Source organism: Schistocerca americana, chromosome 5 (assembly GCF_021461395.2).
Source record: "Schistocerca americana isolate TAMUIC-IGC-003095 chromosome 5, iqSchAmer2.1, whole genome shotgun sequence".
Taxonomy (NCBI): domain Eukaryota; kingdom Metazoa; phylum Arthropoda; class Insecta; order Orthoptera; family Acrididae; genus Schistocerca; species Schistocerca americana.
In genome coordinates, this window is record NC_060123.1 from 294,187,952 (window position 1) to 294,212,029 (window position 24,078).

The following is a 24,078-nucleotide window of genomic DNA, read 5'->3' on the forward strand; positions in this document are numbered from 1 at the left end:
AAGCACGACAAAAATACCGTGCCTGAATGTGTTTTGGTGGAACGGTATGGCTAAAAGGCGCCTTTTGGCAACAGTCTGGGTCATATCGTCTGTATCCAGAGGTTTAATGACACACCGCAAATTGCTTCGGAATCCAGCTTGAAAAGGTTTACCGGTAATCAAGTCGCTCATGAGAGACGGAGTCTACAACTCTCATGGAAGTGACAAGTTTGTTACAAACATCGCTAAGAGGAGTGCGCCGACCGTTCCGAGTCACATCTTCCACACGGCACACTACGTTGTCTATGGTGTACGTCTTTTCTCATCGCATATATCCGACCAACTGTTATCGAACTATACACAACAAATTTAGTTCTTTTTTCGTGACCCAATACCAGCTCTGTACATCACAAAATTTTGATTACTGACTTATGTCACTGAGCTTAAACGAAAACAGCGCATAAGACGATGCTCTTATTCATTTGACCATATTTACAGCACAGTTTTCGAGAGTCTAACGCATCTCATACCTTACATACAGGGCGGCAATTATTGAACTACATGAAATAAAATAGTCACAAGTTCTGAACAGTTTGCGTGAGGACGTTCAAAACTGCACGATTTGGCCGCGGCGCATGATGCTCTGCATGGTTTGGTTTAGCGGCGAAGCCCACTTTCATTTGGATGGCTTCATCACTAAGCAAAATTGGCGCATTTGGGGGACTGAGAATCTGCACTTGGCGATGGAGAAGTCGCTTCATCCTCAAAGGCGACTGCGTGGTGCGCAATGTCCAGTCACGGAATAACCGATGCGATATTCCTTGATGGCACGCTGACTACCGAATGGTACGTGCAGGTTTTGCAAGATGATTTCATCCGCATTATCGAAAGCGACCCCGATTTCGACAAGATGTGGTTCATGCAAGACGGAGCTCGACCCCATCGAAGCAGGAGAGCGTTTGATGCCCTGGAGGAGCGCTTTGGGGACCGTATTCTGGCTCTGGGGCACACAGATGTCACTGGTATGGGACTCTATTGGCCCCCATATCCTCCGGATCTGAACACATGCGATTTATTTTTGTGGGGCTATATTAAAGACAAGGCGTACAGCAATAACCCCAAAACCATTGCTGAGCTGGGAACAGCCATTCAGGATGTAATCAATAGCATCGATGTTCCGACAATTCAGCGGGCCATGCAGAATTTGTCTATTCGTATGCGTCACATCATCGCCAATGATGGCAGGGATATCGAATATATCATAACTGAAATCCGAATATCTGTACTGACGTTTACATGTTGAATCAACTGTGTGCAAGCCGTAGTCGGTAACTAATTTACAGTTCAATAACTGTAACTCTGTATGTCTTACGTACTACTGCTGCGGTCCTCCAGGTAAATACAGAGAAACCCCTGGGATTTCTTGTCATTGAATAATTTGTTATTTTACTCTCTGAATCACTGAGGCATTCTGAAGTACTCCATACACACAACGAATTCAAGTAGAGAAATCATTAACCACCATGTTCGTTAGAATACAGCTCTCTACTACGTATGCTTGTGCCAGAGGATATACACTTTTGCTTACTCTGGTCCTAGCATCCGGCTCCTTCAGATTACGATGTCACTTGGAATTTTCGTACGTTTGCAAGCATTTCAATGGTGAAAGTCAATTAAAATTCATCGTATTATCAAACGCTGCTCTAATTACCAATTCCCGCCCGAGGAGTCTCACTATTTCAGGCACTTGACCCCAGTCCCTTGTTACGAGACAGGATCGAGGACTTTATCTCGCTGCAGTTCAAAGTGGCTCGAAGATGTTTCAAGCCTGATATTAAACTAAGAACGCACAATCTTGGTGAGTTACGACAGACTGCGAGTCCGAAGAGGCACATTTTCATTTCGCACATACGTCAATGGAACAAGAAAGAAAACTAATAGCATTGCCGAGGATTCTCCACCATGCTCTAGTACAGAGGTACAATGGTTTACGGAGTATGAAAGTGGATTTAGAATCTATGGCAGATTGCCCCGCGCGTTGGGTGGGAAACAGAGGCTTTATTACGGCTCTGCAGGACTCTGCTTTGTTTGTTAGTCCTAAGGTCACATCTTCCTCCCCTCTTCGGAGAAATGCAAAAGCAGAAACGCAGTATACAAGTGTTTTATTCAGAGTCTGAGCTTCCTTCTTCAGTTCCTCTTACCTCCTCATGTATGTCTCATTTGTTTATGGACTCTGCCTTTCCTCTAGCGTCTAATCAAAGCTCTCTTTCTATGCCACAGACTTTTCCAAAAATGTTTACATGTGGTTTTTGGCATCAGAACGAACTTCGAAACTAGAGACTGCAGTGGCCCGTTGCAGTCTCTTTGGAATAAAAAGGAAAGTAGCCCGGAGGGTCCTGTTTTCGTCAGCGTTCCTTATTAGGGAATGCTCATGGGGCAAACACCCAAGCCGCTACGTGGGGAACAATGGCGCTTTCCCGGAAAGTCGGGGTCAAGCCCAACCACAAGCAGGTAGCCGTCCAGTATGCTGTCTCCATACCGTGTCATCAGCCACAGGGAGAACTGCTTCAATATGGTTGGAGTTCGTGATCTGGCAAAGTAAACGATGTCGCAGAGCTTAATACCTACAGACATATCTACGTTCTGTATGTGACAGTACCTGAAGAAGCATCAGAGCTGCATTCGAATGATAGAAATGGTAAAGCTCTGAACGACTCTTTTGCAGCAGAATGCTTTTTTATAAGGCTCGAGATTCAGCAACGAGAATCGCCCATCAAGAAATGAATAGGCTGCCAATGTCCGGCACAAATTTGCTTACGCCAAGAATCACTGAATCCATAGTCCAATAGTGAGTCGGATGGGAATCTGTTTAAATATGGAGACCTTTTCATACTGTGTTTGCATATGGGAGCACAATGAGAGAAAATATAGTATCGTGATTACTGTCTGCCGGCCGGAGTGGCCGAGCAGTTCTAAGCGCTACAGTCTGGAACCACGCGACCGCTACGGTCGCAGGTTCGAATCCAGCCTCGGGCATGGATGTGTGTGATGTCCTTAGGTTAGTTAGGTTTAAGTACTTTTAAGTCTAGGGGACTGATGACCTCAGAAGTTAAGTCCCATAGTGCTCAGAGCCATTTGAACCATTTGATTACTGTCTCTAAACCTTCTGAGACGGTAACTGCCATTTTCACGTACACAATTCCAACCAACATTTAGGCTGTGTTTTCCAGCACTCGCTTCAGGCCAATGGCTTGATGATTACATCAAGAATGTCTCCTCCGTTTGCTCAGTCCCAGTAAATGCTATAACTGCAATGACACCCATACCGACGGATTATTGAGCTCTAAGATTAATATGGAGCGAGGTGACGCAGGTGGATTTTCAACTTTTATCTGATATCGTCATTGCCTTCTTCGTCTACGTCTATACTCCGCAAGCCTCCTTATGGTGTGTGGAAGTGGGTGCTTCTGGTGACGCTATGCTTTTCTCCCTTCTCTGTTCCATTCACGTATGGTGTGTGGGAAGAGTAACTGTGGGTAGAACTTCGTATGAGCTTTAATTTTTGAGATTTTATCTCGACGTCACTTTTTCATGAGGTGCATCTGGGAGGATGTAATACGTAGCCTGATTCGTCTTGGAACATTCGTTACCAAGATTTCAGCAGCACATCCCTCTGTGATGTACAACGTCTATCCCGTATCGTTGGCCACAGGAGCTTATTGAGCACCTAGGTAAATGTGCGATTCCAATGCGGCGTCTGTATATAGCGACAGTAATCGACCGGTAGGAGCTGCGCGACTGTCCATTCCCTTGTTTCTTGTTTTCGGTTCAATTGGCTCTAAGCACTATGGGACTTAACATCTGAGGTCATCAGTCCCCTAGACTTAGAATTACTTAAACCTAACCAACCTAAGGACATCACACACATCCATGCCCGATTCGAACCTGCGACTGTAGCAGTAGCGCGGTTCACGGCTGAAGCGCCTAGAACTGCTCGGCCAAAACGACCGGCTCTTGTTTTCGGCCGCTATCCCAAGTGAGCAAACGAAAGAAAAGCGTAAGAGGTATATTTTGCGTTTGTTGTTTTATCAGGGTTTTGCACTGACCGCCAACAAAGCAATGAAAAAGGAACCGCGCCGTTACTGCAAGCAATGCGATCCTGGGGTTTGTGGTTTTCCATGTATTGTTCCATACACAAAAAAATTAAATACTGAAATTAGGTCTGATCTTAGAAGACTGGTTATGTGGACAGCAAAACAGCTCATGATGGCCGAAGAACAGAGGTTATAAAAGGCAGAGTGGCAACAACAGGATACGTGTAAACATTCAATGTATGAAGGGAAGGGAATGGAAGGAAAGGGAGAGGATGTGTGGCAGATTGTGACGGCTAGCGCAAGGGCATTGTGATAATGCAATCGCGAAAGTTGAAAATTTATGTCGAGCCCGGCTTTACAGCTTCTCATGAGCAGTTGCCTTAACTATTTCGGCCATCCCGACACGATCGCTGACCGACTCATATTTCCAACTACTCGCACGCTGAAGTGCATCGTCCCTAGTCCATTAAACTCACTACTCGCATATTCTAATTGCCGTAGCAGTTCAGACGATATTTGTGCATTCGCACTGAAACAAACGTCGAGGACCCATTCCCCTCTTTTTTTTTTCCACACATGTCCGACAGAACATACACCACTCACATAAGTACATTTCAGAAAGAAACTCGTTTCTGAAAAAGAGCAATTTGTTAACTCTGAATATAAATTGAAATGTTGGAAAGCCCTTTCTGAAGGTATTTCTCTTGAAGTGAATGGTTCAAATAGCTCTGAGCACTATGGGACTTAACTTCTGAGGTCATCAGTCCCCTAGAACTTAGAACTACTTAAACCTAACTAACCTAAGGACATCACACACATCCATGCCGTGGCAGTATTCGAACCTGCGACCGTAGCGGTCGCGCGATTCCAGACTGTAGCGCATAGAAACGCTCGGCAACCCAGGCCGGCGCACGGAACTGAAATGTGGGCCATAACCAGTTCAGACAACAAAAGAATAGCTTTTCAATGTGGTCTTGTAGGAGAATGCTGAATATTAGACGATCAGACCGGGAAACTAGGGAGGAGGTGCTGAATCTAACTGAGGAGAAAAGAAACTTATGACACAACTTGACCAAAAGAATGGACCGGTAGATACGACACACCCTGAGACATCGAGAAATCGTCAACTTGGTACTGGCGAAAACTGTAAGGAGGCAAGAACTGTAGCGCGAGACCAAGGCACGAATACTGTAAGTAGTTTCACATGGACGTAGTTTGCAACACAGACTACCGTGGAGAGCTCAATCGAACCAGTCTACATACTGAAGACCACAACAACAATGTCGAAAGGCGTATCTCTTATGTCACTGTAAACTCGTGTTCATTTCGATAAGGAATAATAGGGTTAAGCAAAGATAAAGATTAAACAAAACCAAACAAAACTAAAAGGCAATGGGATTGGGGCGCAAAGTTTAAGTCTGTCCAGTTACCCTAGAATGGATACACCAATGGTTAACCGCCCTGTTGTACTTGCGCCTCAAACCGGAGCACACAGAAACAGGGAAGGCAGAGATGATCATCCGGAAAAGTTCCCGCAGCAGCGCATCCATCTCGCACCTGGCTCTGGCACACCTTGTGGCCGGGAACGCCGTCTGGTCACGTGCGCACGGTGACGCAAGGTACTGCCGGCGCGTCCCCTTGCCTTTCTCCGAATTCTGGCGTCTTGAAAACTCGGTCCCGTCCAAGTCGCCTATCTTGAAAGGAAAGGCTACGGCACAGCAGCTTCCTCTATGCAAACATGCATCTGAGACGTCCAATGAGTAACAACAATTGGTCGTCACACTTGTACATCATGTTGTTGTTGTGGTCTTCAGTCCTGAGACTAGTTTGATGCAGCTCTCCATGCTACTCTATCCTGTGCAAGCTTCTTCATCTCCCAGTACCTACTGCAACTTACATCCTTCCGAATCTGTTTAGTGTATTCATCTCTTGGTCTCCCTCTACGATTTTTACCCTCCACGCTGCCCTCCAATACTAAATTGGTGATCCCTTGAAGCCTCAGAACATGTCCTAGCAACCAATCCCTTCTTCTAGTCAAGTTGTGCCACAAACTCCTCTTCTCCCCAATTCTATTCAATACCTCCTCATTAGTTATGTGATCTACCCATCTAATCTTCAGCATTCTTCTGTAGCACCACATTTCGAAAGCTTCTATTCTCTTCTTGTCCGAAGTTATCGTCCATGTTTCACTTCCATACATGGCTACGCTCCATACAAATACTTTCAGAAACGATTTCCTAACACTTAAATCTATACTCGATGTTAACAAATTTCTCTTCTTCAGAAAAGCTTTCCTTGCCATTGCCAGTCTACATTTTATATCCTCTCTACTTCGACCATCATCAGTTATTTTGCTCCCCAAATAGCAAAACTCCTTTACTACTTTAAGTGTCTCATTTCCTAATCTAATTCCCTCAGCATCACCTGACTTAATTCGACTACATTCCATTATTCTCGTTTTGCTTTTGTTGATGTTGATATGCCCGCAAAAATCAAGTAGTCTTCTACCTGAAGATAGGTCTGAGCACTGCAGAGCTTTACTAGTGACGTAGTCCTGATAAAGTGGCATACCTTTTTCTTTCCTCCAACTACTGAACAATCTTACTTATCCAGTCGTGAGGGACCTACAGTTTCACATGGAGTTCGAATCGAGACGCACACCGGTTTCTTTTCATATACACAAAGCACTGAGAAAAGAAAGAATCGCAATTGCTAACAAAAAATCGCGATAATCCCATTTCTATGGCGGGATAAGAGTGGCAATGGCGGATCGCAGCCGGACAGCATGCCTGATGACAGGAGCGATTGCTTGAGAATGGGGCTGCGACCCCGAAACAAGTAGCCAAGAAGGAAAGATAAACAAATACAATAAAAACAACGTGCAGCTGTGGAATCTCTAACTAAAAAATGGAAGATTAAAGTTCATCGTTTCGTCAACGACTACGTCATCAGGGACAGGTTACAAGCTCAACTTGGGCAAGAATGAAGGAGGACTTCAACCATGTCCTTTATAAACGAACTACATTAATATTAATCGAGCAATGTAAACCACGGAATGCCTAAATCTGGATGTGCAAACGGGTATCTGGACCCCAATTCCCTCGAATGCGGTACAGTCTAAAGAATAAGGTACTCTCAGTCAGCATTTACATTACGATCTATCATCAAAGTGTGGAAAGTACCCTTACATTCATACTCATCTCTCATAGAGTGACTTTGCTCGGTCCCAATCCAAGACCTTGGACTTGTAGTCTCGCGATTACTGCCTGCCATCCACATTCGCAATAGGGTATATACGTATACTCATATTCACAATAGGTACAATGTGTGTGTGTGTGTGTGTGTGTGTGTGTGTGAGAGAGATTGTGCGGGAGCGCGTGTGCGTTTTACACACAGAAATACTAATTGAGAACATGCTCGGGAAGAGCAGTAAAAAAAATGACTAACCACGAAATTGGTTTTTTAATTAAATCCAGTGCAGAAAGCAACAAACAGATGTTGTTGTCATTGATTTCCGAATCGGAGACTCGTTCTCTGTTCTTCCAGCAAAACAGACGAAACCTCATTGTCCGTACCAGCCAAAGAACAGGACAGTCAGCCGAATGTGGCACGAAACATGAATCGATAGCGGTATTTAACGCCGGTGTGTTAAACACCCTTCAGAAGAGACGTGTTATGGATTTACGCAGTACCACTAAATCACTTCACTTGAAGCGAATGTTGGTATATTTTATTCAGCACTTCATGACTGGTTGCTTCGCCTCTCCTCATCTTGATTTCTGTCGAACTTTCAATTGAGAAAAGAAAACTCGGAATGCTGAATCAACAGAGCCGTACGTTAATCAACAGAGTCTAGCGATGAACGCTGAGTGACTTTTTCAGCTATCTAACAGACGTAATTACACAAAGCCTCATGGCTCAAGTACGGTTTTCTACTGCTCTCGTGTTGTTACATCAAATCCGACACATCTTCCCCTTTGAGAGCCGTAATATACGTGGACTTGGTGTAAACTAGCATCCGTAATCTTTCAAGACTGTGACGACGGGATATTGTACAGAAATATTTACCATTCTGCAAGTCTGCCACTTTCGCGAAAAGGGCATTTAAAATCGTGGGCCTGGATCCTATATTAGGGTACTGCCGTGTCCTTTGATAATCATGTAAATGTTGGTCTAGCAAGATTCTCTTAAATATTCCCCACTCCAAGGCTTCTGTGGTATGGTTGGAAAGCAAGCGTTCAACCTGTCCGTTTGAGAAGAGAAAAAACATGTAAAAATACAATTATAATGGAGACATGTAACACTCATGAACTGAAATTTGATTTGCACGAACAATAATTTTACAGAAACAGAACCAAGTACCCACTTTTGCGTTCCAACCAACTCAGTTTAACTAAAGTCGGAATGAGTGGAATATTTTCCTAATACGACACAAGAGCTCCTCTCACTTTTGGTAAGCAAAAGTTCTACGAGCCTTAATTCGCTCTTTCGCACATCCTGCTTTTGAACCGATTCAGACTCCCAACAAACATTAAGCTCCTTACATCTCGTCACCGGAGAGGAGAGAAAAAAACAGTCATGTTCCTTTTCTAAACGTTTCGAACCTCTTGCATAAACATAACTTAAATACAAAATTTTGCTGGATAAATAAATCAGGGAAAGTACGCAACAGATTCGTGTAAAAAGAAAGTTCAGGCGCGCTGGGCTGTTTCCCACGCTGTCAGGCTTGTCTGGGCTATTCAATTCACATGTCATTTGCTTGTTACGCTGATGTCAACTGTGACGCACTTCAACTGTCGACGCCTATGTCTACAAGTGCCTATGGAAAAACTGCATCTTTTTTTTGACATGTATAGATTTTGCAAGCAGTCCTGTGGACAAGATACAGAATTACCGGGTAAGTACGATGTCGAGAGAGGTGTACGCTCTTTATAATAATAATAATAATAATTATTATTATTAATATTATTTCCTTCTTGGATAGGTCAACTAATGACCGTGTGTCAGTTTCAGTTCCTTATATGCTGTTCTTTTCTTCCAGTACCCTTCCGTTTGTTACCTATTCTTTTCTATCTTCCGATCACATCATACCAGTTTTTTTTCACTCTTCTACCTTGAAATACGTGCATATGCAATATCCCCCCCTAAACACTTCTGTCGGTTGTTTCTTCAGATTTTAAGACGGCGTGCTGAACAATAATGCCTCTCAATATTTTATGTGAAAACTCTTAGAGCTTTTTAAATCAAAAAAATGTTATTAACATTCTGCATCTGTATTGTTCACGTATTTATTTCTCATCATGGTCATCTTGGCGGCGAACACATTCTCCCAATACCGTCACTGTTGAATGTCTGTGTTGAGGAAGCGTGAACCTCACCCCTGTTTGAACCGCGTCATCACCATCAAAGCGAACTCCCCGAACGTGTTCTTTAAGGTCTGAAAGCCGATGGATATCGGATGAGGCGAAATCAGGACCGTTTAGAGGATGACCGATGACAGTGAACTCAAGGCGTCGTGTTGTTGAAGATGCCGCAGTGCTGGTGAGTGGTCTGGTACTGTCATGCTGAAGGAGAGGGAGTACGATGTGCGGACTGTCTTTGAATCCGAAACTCGATTGCAGCGCGCTGTTTCTCAAGCACCGATATAGTTACACTACACCGCCATGTTACACGCTACAATTCGGAGCCCTCCAATTGCAGAGGGCTGCAAGCTTGTCGACACGAAGAGGAAAGACTTATAATGTTAGTAACGATTGTTTTATTTGAAAAATTTAAGGGTCTTTGCTTTTCAGCACACCCTGGTATATATTCTTTTAAATACTTTTTTGTTTCATTGATCCACCTTGTTAACTTCTTTTCCTACGAATACTTGAAGATCTCTTCGGTTAACCCACTGCCTTGCATTCGATACAAATGTCCAAAAACTATCAGTCTTTTACTTCTTATTACTTCTGATATGTTTCTATGTTTCGATAAATTTCATCATTATACCTAATTTCCATGCTTTCTATAGTTTTTTCTGCGCCTAATATTTTTCCAATGAGTCGTCTTTCTTTATTTATCCAAATTACAGTTTAATGCTAGACATTCACTTCCATCAACATTCTCGCTTCGCTACCGTATTGTAATGCCAAAATCAGCATTCCTTTCTATATTATCCCAATCTCCAAATCAGCGTGAGACCTCGCTTTATGTGATGAGAACAATACGTGTCCATGAAGAAACGGTGCCGCTAGGACTATAGTTGCAGTCACGAACGACGACGGTCGAGTTTAGGCTTTTATGCGCACCTACGTCATTCTCCGACAGCCAGTGAGACTTCGGTTGTGTTCTGAGCGCTCTTCTGTGGAGGGCACAGCCAATGCGAGCATTAAACGCGAGTGTAGCTAGTCCTTCACTGAATTTTTATCCCATTTCATGCGAGCAGTGATCGCTATGATCGTGGTAAGTGATAAATCCTACATAAACTTGCGAGGAGATACATAATTTGCAGGATACATGCTCTCTTCAGCGGAAAGCATGTATATGTGCGTACCGTATTTGTCGCTGGGAACCCGCAACAATACAACCACATCAGTGTCGCGACAGGCGCGAACTGTCATTGTTCGCGAATCGGGCCACAATCTGTTGGAAAAATTCGAAGCCGTTTTTATTCCGCACAAGAATATGTTGCACAGCATTGTTGACGGCTTCTGAAATACCATCCACGGTTTCTAGCGTTATACTTGTAACTACGCTGTGAGTTATCCATATTTAAGCCAAGCCGTTGATACCTGCGCACTAAGGAAAGTGGAACGACATAAAATTTCGTACACATTCTTGTTTTTGGACTTATCAGAAACAATGGCCACACGGATGATACGAAACATTTGTATCGTTTACTGCGTTACGAAAACTACGAAAAAAATGCCAAGTATTTGCTTGCTATGGTTCAAAGAGGGTCACTTTGATGAAAACGATTTGCCACGATCATCGGATTGCAGTAAAATATTCTCGTGATGAGTATTCCAGCCAATCCGGGAATCAGCAGATATGATGAACTCAATTATTACAAATGGGCAAGATCAAAACATATAATGAATGGGAACAGCATTATTCAGAAGAAATCTGTGGATAACAATTCGTCTACATCTGAGTGCTTGGCATTTTAAATTCATGCGTATCGCTCCTATTGAAGACTGCTTTTGGCATCTCTACGCGAACAGTAGATAACGTACGAGTACACTGGGATAAAGAATATCTCGCATAATACGAATTACTTCCCGGGAATTTGGCCATAACAGCTGGCAAATATTGGCAATTAATCTGGCACCTTAAGCACAAAAAAATAAAAAAAAAATAGAAGATTACATCAAGTGACACAACACCATGGTAATGCAGACAGTTCGTTGACAAGACAACTACAGCAACTCGCTAGGAGATCAATTGTAGGAACTCACACAATAACGTTGCACCTGCAGACTCCCAACTCTACTACTCTCCATCTTACAATCTGCGAGGGTACCCCCTAGGGGATGGAGATGACTCTCAAATCAAACTAGAATTATTTCTTTCAATCCAAACCAGTTTCTCTCAGCAGACCTGGGGTCGAAAAATTATTCCAGCAATGAGAGAGAGGGAAATACATTATTGAGTAATTTATGCACTCTTTTCGTTTCATATAAATCCAAATCACAGTCCAATAGGTAATGAACTCCATCTCTCTCTCCTGAGTAAGTATGAAGATATACCTGCACCTAGAAGGCAGATCGCGATTTGAATGCTTTCTGTGGTTAACTTGTTCTCCAAAGTGTATCGCATTTTGGAGCAACAAGTTTCAAATACCCGTCCAGTCATCTGGATTCATGTTTTTCGTGTTTCTCCTAAATCCTTTGGGGGTAAATACTTTGAGGGTTATTTTGAAATAAGACAGGCCACTCTGCTTCCCCACCCTCGTCCAATTCGAGCTCGTACTCCTCAATATAACAAACCTCTTCGTCGAGAGGACAGGATATCTGACCTATGTAGAAGAAAAGACACAGGAGGGTACGTAAAAAAATAAACAAAGACCTCTGTTTCGCCCCTCTCCAACATCCAAAAGCTTTATACTGGAGCAGAGTTGTATGATAGTAGCAGGCAAAGCCTTTCTATGGAAACAAGCAACAGGTGGACGCCGGACGATGAGCACGTCGTAACTTTTGCTAATACTATTAACGAACACTTATTAAGCCCCACATCAACTGAGTATACATAAAGGGAAGTGCGTTTAAAGAGAAAACCGAATATTTCGAAATATAGACATAAGATTTGTTGTCGGTATCTCTTTCTTAACAGCCAGAAGCATTCTGTCTCGCCGATGGATTAATATCTTCATCTTAAGTTAAAGCAGGTCTATTTTGCATTTTCTTCTATTGTTCGTATTTGTGGCATGAACATAATATGCAGAGCAGAGTTATACAAAATTTTTTATATGTGCGAGAAGGAACTTCTTTCGATCGAGGTTATGTTTATGGGATTAACGGTACACAAACCTAGGTATTGTTCCACATCAAGACAAAGGGAACTAATAAATGAACACTGTGTGGAGCAGTGGGTCGTCAATAAAATTAAAATTTAGCTCGTCAGTTTGTTAATGTTTATACAGAAGGCATCGATATGGCTTGATATTATGGACAATACGCTAAATCCTATAGTCGTTCGACAAAAGCACAGAGCATGCAATAGAAATTATGTAAGACAACACTAAAATTAGAGAAGCCCGCCGACACGCGCCAGACGGGAGCTGCAGCCGTTCGCCTACCTGGCAACGATCCGACAGAACGTGGCTTGTGGCTTCTGACGCCAAGGGGCCGAGCCGCTAGCTGCGTTCACACACGCGTCCCTTGACAGACTGACGCCACGCGCCAGCCGGCACGCCTTACTATCCTGACCACACTGTGCTCGGGCATCTTCGGCTCGAGTCGTGCACGCCCGCCTGTTCCCCCCGCCGCGAGGCGCAGACACCACGTGCCAATCTGCTCAGCTTTATCTCGCACGTTCAGCACGATATTTCTCGCGTCGCGTTAATTTCATTCAATACTACATATTCCTCGAACGCTATCCAAGGAACACGTGTCAATTACGACCAGTAACAATGAAAACTAACTTAGAAAAATACCTGTATGAACCAAAACGTAAGCTTCATTATACCACTTTGTTTCTAGGCACAAAGTTAATGTTTTTTTTTAACTCCACAGAGTGCTCACGTAACTACAATGAAAAACACAGGAGAACATAGCATTCAAAACAGAAGAATGGCAGTGAAATGTGCCCGTATGGTCTCCAAGGAAAATACAAATTCCTACAGCTGAAAATGCACATTTTTAGAAAACTTTTAAAAAATTAAAATTGTTGCTCATGCTTTTCAGATAACATTTTGTGTTTTCGCAGAAAAAACAGCCCCAAAAAGTTTCGTTAAAAGCAGGATAACAATTCGTAAGACTGCAGAATAGCGTTTCACGTATGTAGATAGTCTGTTCTTTACAGTCGAATGGAAAAACTGGTAAAAGCGCACCTCGGGGAAGATCAGTTTGGGTTCAGGAGAACTGTAGGAACACGCGAGGCAATACTGACCCTACGACGTACCGTAGAAGATACGTTAACGAAAAGCAAACGTACGTTTATAGAATTTGTAGATTTTGAGAAAGCTTTTGACTATGTTGAACAGAATTCTCTCTTTGAAAGTTTGAAGGTATCAGGGGTTAAATACAGGGAGCGAAAGGCTATTTACCATTTGTACAGAAACCAGACGGTATTTATAAGAGTCGAGGGGCACGAAGGGAAGTAGTGGTTGAGAAGGGAGTGAGACAGGGCTGTAGCCTATCGCCAAGGTTATCAATCTGTATACTGAGCAAGCAGTAAAGGAAACAAATGAAAAAAATTGGAATAGAAATTAAAGAGCAGGGAGAAGAAAGAAAAACTTTAAAGTTTGCCAACGACATTGTAATTGTGTCACAGAAAGCAAAGGACTTGGAAGATCAATTGAACGGAATGGACAGTGTCTTTAAAGGAGGATATAAGATGATCATCAACAGAAGCAAAACAAGGTTAACAGAATGTAGTCGAATTAAATCAGATGATGCTGAGGGAATTAGGTTAGGAAACGAGACATTTAAGGTAGTAGATAAGTTCTGCTATTTGGGCAATAAAATAACTAATGATGGCCGAAGTAGAGGATATAAAATGCAGAATGAAGATGGCAAGAAAAGCGTTTCTGTTGTGTAGATGTTTTTTAACGTCGAATATAGATTCAAGTGGTAGGAAGTCTTTTCTGAAGGTTTTTATCTGGAGAGTAGCCATGTATGGAAGTGAAACATGTGCAATAAACAGTTTAGACAAGAAGAGAATGGAGATTTTGAATGTGATAGTACAGACGAATGCTGAAAATCGCATGGTTAGATCACGTAATTAATAATGAAGGACTAAAGAGAACTTTAGAGATAAGAAATTTGTGGCAGATCCCGACTACGAGAAGGGATAGGTTGACAGGACACATCATCAATTTAATACTGGAGGGAAGTGTGGGGAGTAAAAATCGTAGAGGGAGACCAAGAGATGAATACAGTAAGTAGATTTAAAAGGATGTAAGTTACGGTAGTAATTCAGAAATGAAGGGACTTGCACAAGATAGAGTGGCATTTACAGCTGTATCAAACCAGTATTCGAACTAAAAACAACAATAACAAAAAATAATCCATCCGATTTAAAATTATAAAGCGTTCCTGAGATGGTGAACAAACTCCAATGGCAAAAGCTACAAGTGGCGTTGTGTATCATGGGCGGGTTTATTTCTGAACTTTCGAGAGCCTACGCTCCAAGAAGGGTCGGGCAACATATTACTTCCTGCCTCAAACGTGTTGCGAAATGATCATTGCAAGAAAATAGAACTCCATCTTTCCCACGTACCACTCGCGAATGGAACATGAAAGGTAGGAAATTGTAACGCGCCAAACGGTCTTCAGCCCGAAAAAAGGTGCTTCACTTGTTTGTATCGTCTCAACTTATTATCGTTTTTATGTGCTAGGAGAATGAAGAGTTTGTTGAGTTATTTGTGTACTTTTCTTATATTTTGTGTTAAAATGTTATAGACATGTGACACCTGAGGTCGAGAAAAGCTGTATTCTGTCGAGTCAGCGAGCTCGCAACGCCCAGCCGATTGTTGAATCGCGGCGTGGGGCAAAGATACCGTTTACGAAGCACCTGGTCACTACGAACGTTTGCCGGCGACAGCAGAGAATGAACGCTTATTGTCAAAGAGAGAATTAGCGTGACATGTTTGTTCGCAGAGAATGGTTCTCGGCTTGTCCTTTTGGAATTTCAGGAGTAGCATCCGAGTATTGTTCGACTAGTGAGCCTCGAGAGAGATTATCTCAAGAGTGTGATGAGATGGGCGCACACGTACGATACGTGAATTAGTCTGCTATGGGGATAGAACTCAAGTGTGTTCAAAGCAGTTCTACGTCGTTTAGAAAGATATTTTGGAAAAATAATCGGCCGGTGTAGAAAATGATTATTTCTCCGATTCTGGTAGAGTGTAGACTCGCCAGGTATAGGAAAGGCTTCGACTTATTGAAGTGTGAGATTAGTTTTTCCTAGTTGTGATTAATTGAGCGTTGTGCTGCTTAACAGCAACACTATGGTAGGCGGACCGTGTTTCAATATTTTTGTGAGATTTTCCGTTGGATGGTGGATGTTAAGAGGCGCGTTCACGCGAAGTCGTTTAGTTATTTTGTAGTCGAGGATTAAAGCCCGCATTAGGGGATTATTTATTGAGAAACAGTTGGAAGTTTATTGAGAATTTGCTGGCTTTTCCCCTTTTCCATAAACGACAAATGAAGAACCATTTAAAAGAGAACACGCTAATTCTTTCTGAAAGAGATGATCGAGTGCTGTGTTTTGAGTTTTAAATATTGGTGGGTCGCGGAAGTCAACGACTGAAGTGGTTGGGTTTGCTTGATTATTTGAAGTTCATTTAAAAGTGGCGGTGACACTCGGGTTTTTTGTTTTATTCTTTTTAATTACAGTTCCGCTTATTGGGGTTTTGAATACGGAACCAGCACTCGGAATATAAAACGCTGACTTGTACCTGTACATGATTTAATTGAAGGAAATAAAGAAAACAGTTTTGATCAGTACTCGACTTGTCCTTTATCCCGAAGCTCGTATTACAAGAAAAAATAATCAAAGGCTTATTTGAAAGCCGACTAATATCTTGAATATAACTTTTCGGGATAAAGTAAATCCAAAGGTCAATAAAGTAAAAGACTGGAATATTGATAAAAGCAAAGTTCGAAGAAATTAAGGAGAAGGAATTATATTTTTCAGTGAACGAGTTGTATTGTAAAGAAAGATCTTTAGACAGGCAAGGCAAGTTTTACGGTTATGGAAAAGTGATTAATTATAAATGAAAAGTTATTCCACTTAATTCTTAAAGGTTGAGATAAACGGAAAAGTTTATTATGATAAAATTTCAATAGGGTCTAGGGTACTATTGTAGCAACGCGCTACTTATAGTGTTTATCGTTGATTGACAACGAGACATAAACAGCATAAAATTGTATCTTTGCCTTGTGAACATATTCTCCGATTTACGTAAAAATTTATAACGTTCACACTGATTGAATGTATATACGATTATTTATTGAGGCTTCAAAAGATGGGCAACTACACAAGGCAACGTATCTATACAACATTTTCGTCAGTTATAAACGAAAGCTATCGTTTCTGGTACCTACGTTGTTGAGAAAGGTTAGTTGTGTTGTCAGAGTACACAGAGAAAGCTTCACTGTAGGTTGCTGTTATTGGTGAAGTAAATACATCGTTCCTACACCCCGTAGACTCTCGCGTCTAGTATTTTTCTGGAGGTAGTTTATCTCTCGAACGTAGTCAGATGCACTGTTGTAATTACTATCCAAATAACTACCACTGACCCCATTATACCACGAAATGTGTTATTGTGTCCACCCTTTCGCACATAGTGATGTCGTAGCGAGCTATAGCTCGCTAGTACAGACGATTACCTTAGTCACACAGATTAAGTCGTTGAGTGTAGACAAGGTCTTCTCAGGACAACTTACTTTAGCATTACAAGAATGAGTTACACTGACCGACGTTGATTTTCACCTTAGTACTGCAGGGCTCTTAGAGCCTGTTCACACAGTACATCTCCTACGAGTTATTGGTGTCTAAAGGAACGCAGTACAAAGCTGACGTTCCCCAGTGGTATCTAAAGGGTGGCGCAGTAGAAAATAGAAGTGGTTCCACACGTACACTCCGCCGCACACCGTGAAGTGACTTGCAGAGTATAGATGTCCATGTAAATGACTCTTAAAATTGCTTTCCAATAATATGGCGAAGTCATGTCACCTTCTTTGTATGCCTCGCTTTCAGCAATAGCGAAAACGCATACTAAAAAAGTAATAACACAACTAACCCGTGATTTTGTATTAAAAAACCGAAAACCGGATATTGTAAGAAACCTATCATCCAATACTTGTCTGTTTATAGTTTCGATTCTGAAGTTAGGATTTCAGTGTACAAATTTCAGGTAAAATGCAATGCGCACACGTTAAGATTTCCATTTTCTAGAGTTCTATGGCCATTACCATCTGAGCATTGAGTAACATTTCAACAAAATGAAAGAAAATCACCACCTTTCTCCGGAGGCATACTTTCTGTTGTACTTCTCCCTTTGAAAACATATGTATCAAATGTCTCAGACCGTAGACCAAATGACGTTACGGAAGAGAGAAAAAGTAACCTGCCCATTTCAGAATCGACCGGGTATAAGCTCTGTCCGATAATGATCGATTACAGACTTTTGAAGTAACTATCTTGGTAAACGTTTGGTACAATTTGGAGGAAACAAAAATCTCAATTCCCGAACGGAGATTCGAACCCAGTTCTTCCTTAACAAAGGACCCAGTGGGTCACCTCCCTTGGTGGAGATAAGCGAGGAGGCAGTCTATGCCATAGTAATAACTGCAAGAAGTACGTAACAAACGAAACACAGAGAGAATGTGTGTGTGTGTGTGTGTGTGTGTGTGTGTGTGTGTGTGAGAGAGAGAGAGAGAGAGAGAGAGAGAGAGAGAGAGAGAGAGAGTCAACTTTGTAGTCACACACTGATGAAAACATGCGAACCAGTCTGTACGAATTTTGCTTTTGGTCACGTAACAGTATTTTGACTGCTTAGTTACGTAGTGGAACACAACAGAATTTTTATGTTCCATAAACTTCTCCCAAGCCAGTCGAACATTACAGTCGAAGCGAGAAACAGTAAACGTTTGTCTCACTGGGAAGACAATTACAAAACCCTGACGTCTCGGAAGGCGAGGTACTCTGAATACAGATAAGCTCTCAGGAACTGCTGTTGAGCAGCTGTCAAGTTATGTAAAAACTGAGGAGCGATGTTCTACCATTTGCGTAACTATTGATTCGATGTGACGGCGGCGGTCTTGCGGATAGAGGGCTAGGCTCCCGCCCTGGAGGTCCCGGGTTCAGCCCCAGGTAGGAGCGAGGATTTTTCCTCGTTCCAGTCCCTCCAAGACGGACCCCAGTCCACTATCAGAGTACTGGGGATCTTTCCAGGTATAAAAGGATGTCACGCCGATTGATTTAGTATCCGACACTGATTCGGATTCCGTGTCCTGTTAGAGTGCAGACATGGAGGTAAGGTCAAGGTACTCGGGCTTCATACAACGGGGACCGTAACGGACACATTACGTGGACCCGTCCACTGACCCCACCACTTAACCGGCAGTTCTCGCTGTTATCTAAGGTCTTCGATAAGCTCAATTGCTAATAAAGTGATTGAACTTGCCTATGCTTAACGTTTTTTTGATTCGGGCTGCTGCTTGGACTGTTTACGCACGCTTATGACAACGTTCTACACTTCGCTTCTGGCTATCCATTCACTTCGTGACCAGGGCTGTCATCGACCACAGGAACCGCTTTTAGTTCCCGTTCTCTGCCTCACCTCCAGTGCGAGTTATATCACAAACTTTGTACTACCTAGCCCAGTACGACAGAAACATGCGCCCGCCACTGTCCCCTTCCTAGTTACGCTGCGAACGCAAGGCTGCACTCCACTTCCTGCTACGTTACAAGGCCGTTCACGGGTTGAGAGACCCACACTTCATCTTTTTTTATTCAATCAGGACGCAATATTTCCCTCTAACAGCGAAAGAGAGTCTTGCTGTATCAATTATATCTGCTAGAATCTGGATCTACACATATACTCTTCAAACCACCGTAAGGTGCATGACAAAGCATACGTCCCACTGTACCAGTTATAAGGGTTTCTTGCCGTTCCATTCACGTATGGAGCGCGGGAAGAAAGATTGTTTGAATGCCTCTGTGCATGAAGTAATTATTCTAATCTTATCCTCACAACCCCGATACGTAGGGGGTTGTAGTATATTCCTAGAGTAATAATTTAAAGCCGGTTCTTGAAACTACGTTAATAGATCTATAGACTTTCTCGGGACAGTTTGCGTCTACCTTCAATAGTCTTCCAGTTCAGTTCCTTCCGTATCTCTGTGACACTCTCCCATGGATCAAACAAATCTGAGACCATTTGTGCTACCCTTCTCTGTATAATTTCAATATCCCCTGTTAGTCCGATTCGGTACGGATCCCACACACTTGAACAATATTCAAGAATCGGTCGCACGAGTGATTTGTATGCAATCTCCTTTGTAGACTGATTGCACTTCCCCAGTATTCTACCAATAAACTTAAGTCTACCACTTCCTTTACCCACGACTGAACCTATGCGATCATTCCATTTCACATCCCTACAAAGTGTTACACCCAGGTATTTGAATGAGTTGGCCAATTGCAGCTCTGACTCCTTGATATTACAGTCATGGGTTACTACGTTTTTTTCGTTTTGTGAAGTGCAAAATTTTACATTTCTGAACATTTAAAGCAAGTTGCCAATCTCTGCACTACTTTGAAATCTTGTCAAGATCTGGCTGAATATTTATACAGCTTCTTTCAGACAGTACTTCATTGTAGATAACTGCATCAATAAAAAGTCTGATTTTGCTATTAATATTTTCTGCAAGGTCATTAATGTACAACATGAACAGCAAGGGTCCCAACACACTTCCCTGGGGCACACATGTGACGAAGACTTTCCATCCAAGATAACATGATGCGTCCTCCCTATAAAAAGTCCTCAATCCAGTCGCAGATTTCACTTGACAATAAGAGTAAGTGCGGCTCTGAGCCAAATGCTTTTCGGAAATCATTAAATGCTGCATCTACCTGCCTGCTTTGATCCAAAGCTCTCAGTATATCATGTGAGAAAAGCGCGAGATGGGTTTAACATGATCGATGTTTTCAGAACCCATACCGGCTGGCTCTGAGGAGATCGTTCTATTCAAGATACCACATTGTGTTTGAGCTCAGAATATATTCTTAGATTCTACAACAAATCAATGTCAAGGATACTGGACAGTAGTTTTGTGGATTATTTCTACTACCTTTCTTGCAGACAGATGTGACCTGTGCTTTTTTTCCAAGAACTGGGCCGTTATTTTCTTCGAGGTATCTACGATAGATTATAGTTAGAAGAGTGGCTAACTGAGGAGCAAATTCAGTACAGAATCTGACACGGATTCCATCGGACCCAGGAGCTTTGTTCAATTTTAACGATTTCAGCTGTTTCACAACACCACTGACACTACTACTTATTTCATTCATCTTTTCAATGATATGAAGATTAAACTGGGGCAATTCTCCGGGTTTTCCTTTTTAAAGGAGCATCTGAGTAGTAGGGCAAATAGAGAATGAGCACAATTTTTTAATGTGGGTTGCATACATGAATATACTGAGAGGCAAACGTATTGTTCTGTTAATTGATTTATGACCCATTGGGGATTTATGACCCCCTGGGAATAAACTGTACTTCTGAGAACCCCTCACCCCTACCCCTACCCCTTCCCCTCCTCCCCATCTGGGAAATCCTAGGTCTCCTTCCTCCCCTTCGTCGATATGAGCACACTTTAGGTATTAAATGAATTGATTAATTAATTAGATTGATCAATTAATCACTCCCTCCCCCTCTGGGAAATCCCCCAGCCCTTCATTCCTCTCCCCCACTCCTCCTCCTTCCTATGATCTGGAAATTGGCAGGAAGAGGCTCAGTCTGTGCTGGACAGGAATGAATTCAAACCAATGTCAACAATAATATATTACTCTATTCAATTTGCGTATTCTTTATTTTATCAGTTTGTGGGAGACAGGGTTCCCCTACCAGGGTAGAGCTCACGTTTGTTCCTCCCGTCCACGCTTCCACGACATAATAACTGTACGCACCAAGGAATGGAATAAAGCGCGGCATATAAACCGTCGGGCCGCATGCACACATGTCTGTCGTACGAGCACCGCCACCAAGGTCAAATTGGAAATTTCCTATGGGACCAAACTGCTGAGAACCACACCCCTGCCCGAGGGAGGACTCGAACCTCAGACGGGGGGAGCCGCGCGAACTGTGGCAAGGCGCCTCAGACCACGGGGCCACCCCACCTGGACCGAGGTCAAAAACCGCCTTATGCCATGATTACAGATCACGATACTAAATACCACTGACCACAGACTAGATGTGAGCCTCCTTTGATCTCGCGGCCCTGAACAACGAATCAGGTGGTGGCATTCCAGACTTGCTTTCTGTTTCTGTCTCTTTCAACTGGCTACTCCCTGTTTGCATCTGAAATGACGTCTCAGGTTTTCATCCATCCTCAGACTACTGTGCTCCTAACTGCTAATGCTGGGAACAAAGGGAGAGCTGGCGGAATTGCGATATCAAAAATGGCAGTAAATAGTTTTTTTGGTCCTCTCTATCCAATTAATTGTTTAACAATTTACAGGAGTCAAACAGATCAGTTAAAACACTTACCATCATCTTACGATGACTGTTCTGCACAATAAAACTTATTTTCAGCGTTTGAGAATCACACACAAACTTTATGCAAATCAAACAATTACATTTATGCAACAAATAGATCGCAGTGCTAAGTATATACGAGGTCTTGTATGCACTGGCGATTGAGAACACATGCACCTCCTCCACCACCACAGCCCGTATCCGGCGAAAAAAACCTTCCAATCTTGTCTTCGCACCGACTGCAGGGCAGACTCCAGGGAACCATAGCCGCACTGGCTACCTTGCGTACTGCCACACACACACACACACACACACACACACACACACACACACACAGATTCACAGTTCGGGAGAGACGCGTGCACACAGGACTGGCTCATGTGCCACGCGGACTGGAAGTCGCGCTAATCTCCGGACAAGGCGTCAGGTGACGGCAACCCATTGTGTGGTTGTGCTAATAGGTAGGTGGTAGTAGAAAGTACTAGCTTTCCACTGACACAAACATAAGATGTGACGCCCTATTCTGATTACAAAGCTACACATTGGCAGTGGGAATAACATACCTAAAAAACGCTAATAAAAACCCAAACATCCCACAAAGATCACCAAAGATCCCGCCTAATACATATACTGCAAATAGACTCTATAAAACAGCGGCTGTTAACAGCTCCGAGCAAATGCACAGCACTAGAAAAAATAGTTCCCATACTGCACTTTGCTGGGACAGTTGTGACAACACTTCTGCGTCCCATAGAGCCCAGAAACCTTGTGCTCAGGCCTGCGGAGAACTGGCCACCGATCCCAGTGTCCCAAGCGACGTCGGTGGGAGCTACTGACTGGTGAACACATCACAAAGATTGACGTGGTCCATCCCCACGTGTATAGACAGATGGATGTATATCAAGTAATTACATTTCAAAAACACTCAGCGTATATCGAGGTTCTTATATGCAGAGACATTTGATAATACAACAACTCTCCTCCACGCATTGTCCGTAACCCCCGTGACCACGAAGTCAACCAAATGCACACTGAGCAGTAGTTCACTATTCTCTTATCCGGAGGACGCCTCGAGCGTCGTCACCTGGACAGTCCAGCGACCACAGAGCAGCAGAAGTCGGAGTCCTTTGTTATCTGATACCAGGGAAACCACCTCCACTCCCTCTAAAGTGGCTACTAAGCCAGAGCTTCCGATCGGCCGCTGGTCGCAGACACTACAAGACAAGCAGGTGCGGCTTGGATGTTAAGCTCTAACTGCAATTTCACCCCTGACATAGATGATCCCCAATTTAAAAAATCCACTTTACCCAATCCGAGACAGCGATGCTGTTGTCAATACACCCAGAATTTCTCACGCGATATGTAGATTCCTCCTTTTATACGAGTTATATTCGAAGAAAGACGAAATCGGAGCATACACACGATATCACATCGCTGAAGTATCGTTACTTGTTGTGAAAATCCTGTACAACAATATGGCATGAGGCATATTTCCTCTAAGTATTCTCTCACCACGTAAAAACGTATCTGTTCTTATCAGCTTAATAACAGCTACGTCCGGCATTTTTGATCTTGACGGAGCGCTAAGTCACACGATGCCTCCTCATTTTCGAACTGTCTTAAAGTAATCAAATGCTTCGTCAGCTACGAAGTCTCCTAAGGCAGCAGCACACAGGAGATAAGTCTGGTGGGCGATGGATCCAGTTAAAATTTTATGCCCACCCCTGACACTAAGTCTCTGAGAATTGACATGATATACAAGTTTAGCGTCCTTAAGTACATTCATGTGAAGAGGTGTCAACGAGCTATATACACAGTTATTCTGCTCACCTTGTTCTTGTTGCTGAGTGCAATACAGCGTGCGACAGTACATCAGCACTACACGTCTATCACAATGTAGAATGTCAACACGCAAATACCACAGGAACCAACGGTCACGATGGACTGGAATATGTCAGAGAACATCATCCGATACAGGGACGGCTGCAGACTACATTATCCCGTTTGTTGACCAGGAGGAACTACGGAACCCGCTGGAAACGTTTTCCTCATTTTCTGACATTTTTTCTCATATCCACTAATTAACGTAAGTGCGTT

General features: G+C 42.9%; 1 protein-coding gene across 4 annotated transcripts in view; it reads right to left on the reverse strand.

Moving 5' to 3' along the window:
- Window positions 1-24,078, reverse strand: part of LOC124615930 (3-hydroxy-3-methylglutaryl-coenzyme A reductase) — a 391,620-nt gene that overhangs the window by 188,130 nt on the left and 179,412 nt on the right. The window contains exon 1 of one of the 4 annotated variants that reach the window (XM_047144115.1): window positions 12,853-12,939. The exons of the other annotated variants lie outside the window; for them this stretch is intronic. The gene's annotated coding sequence lies outside the window, so the exon portion shown is untranslated. Of the gene's footprint in view, window positions 1-12,852; window positions 12,940-24,078 lie in introns of those variants that run through there. 4 annotated transcript variants of the gene reach the window in all.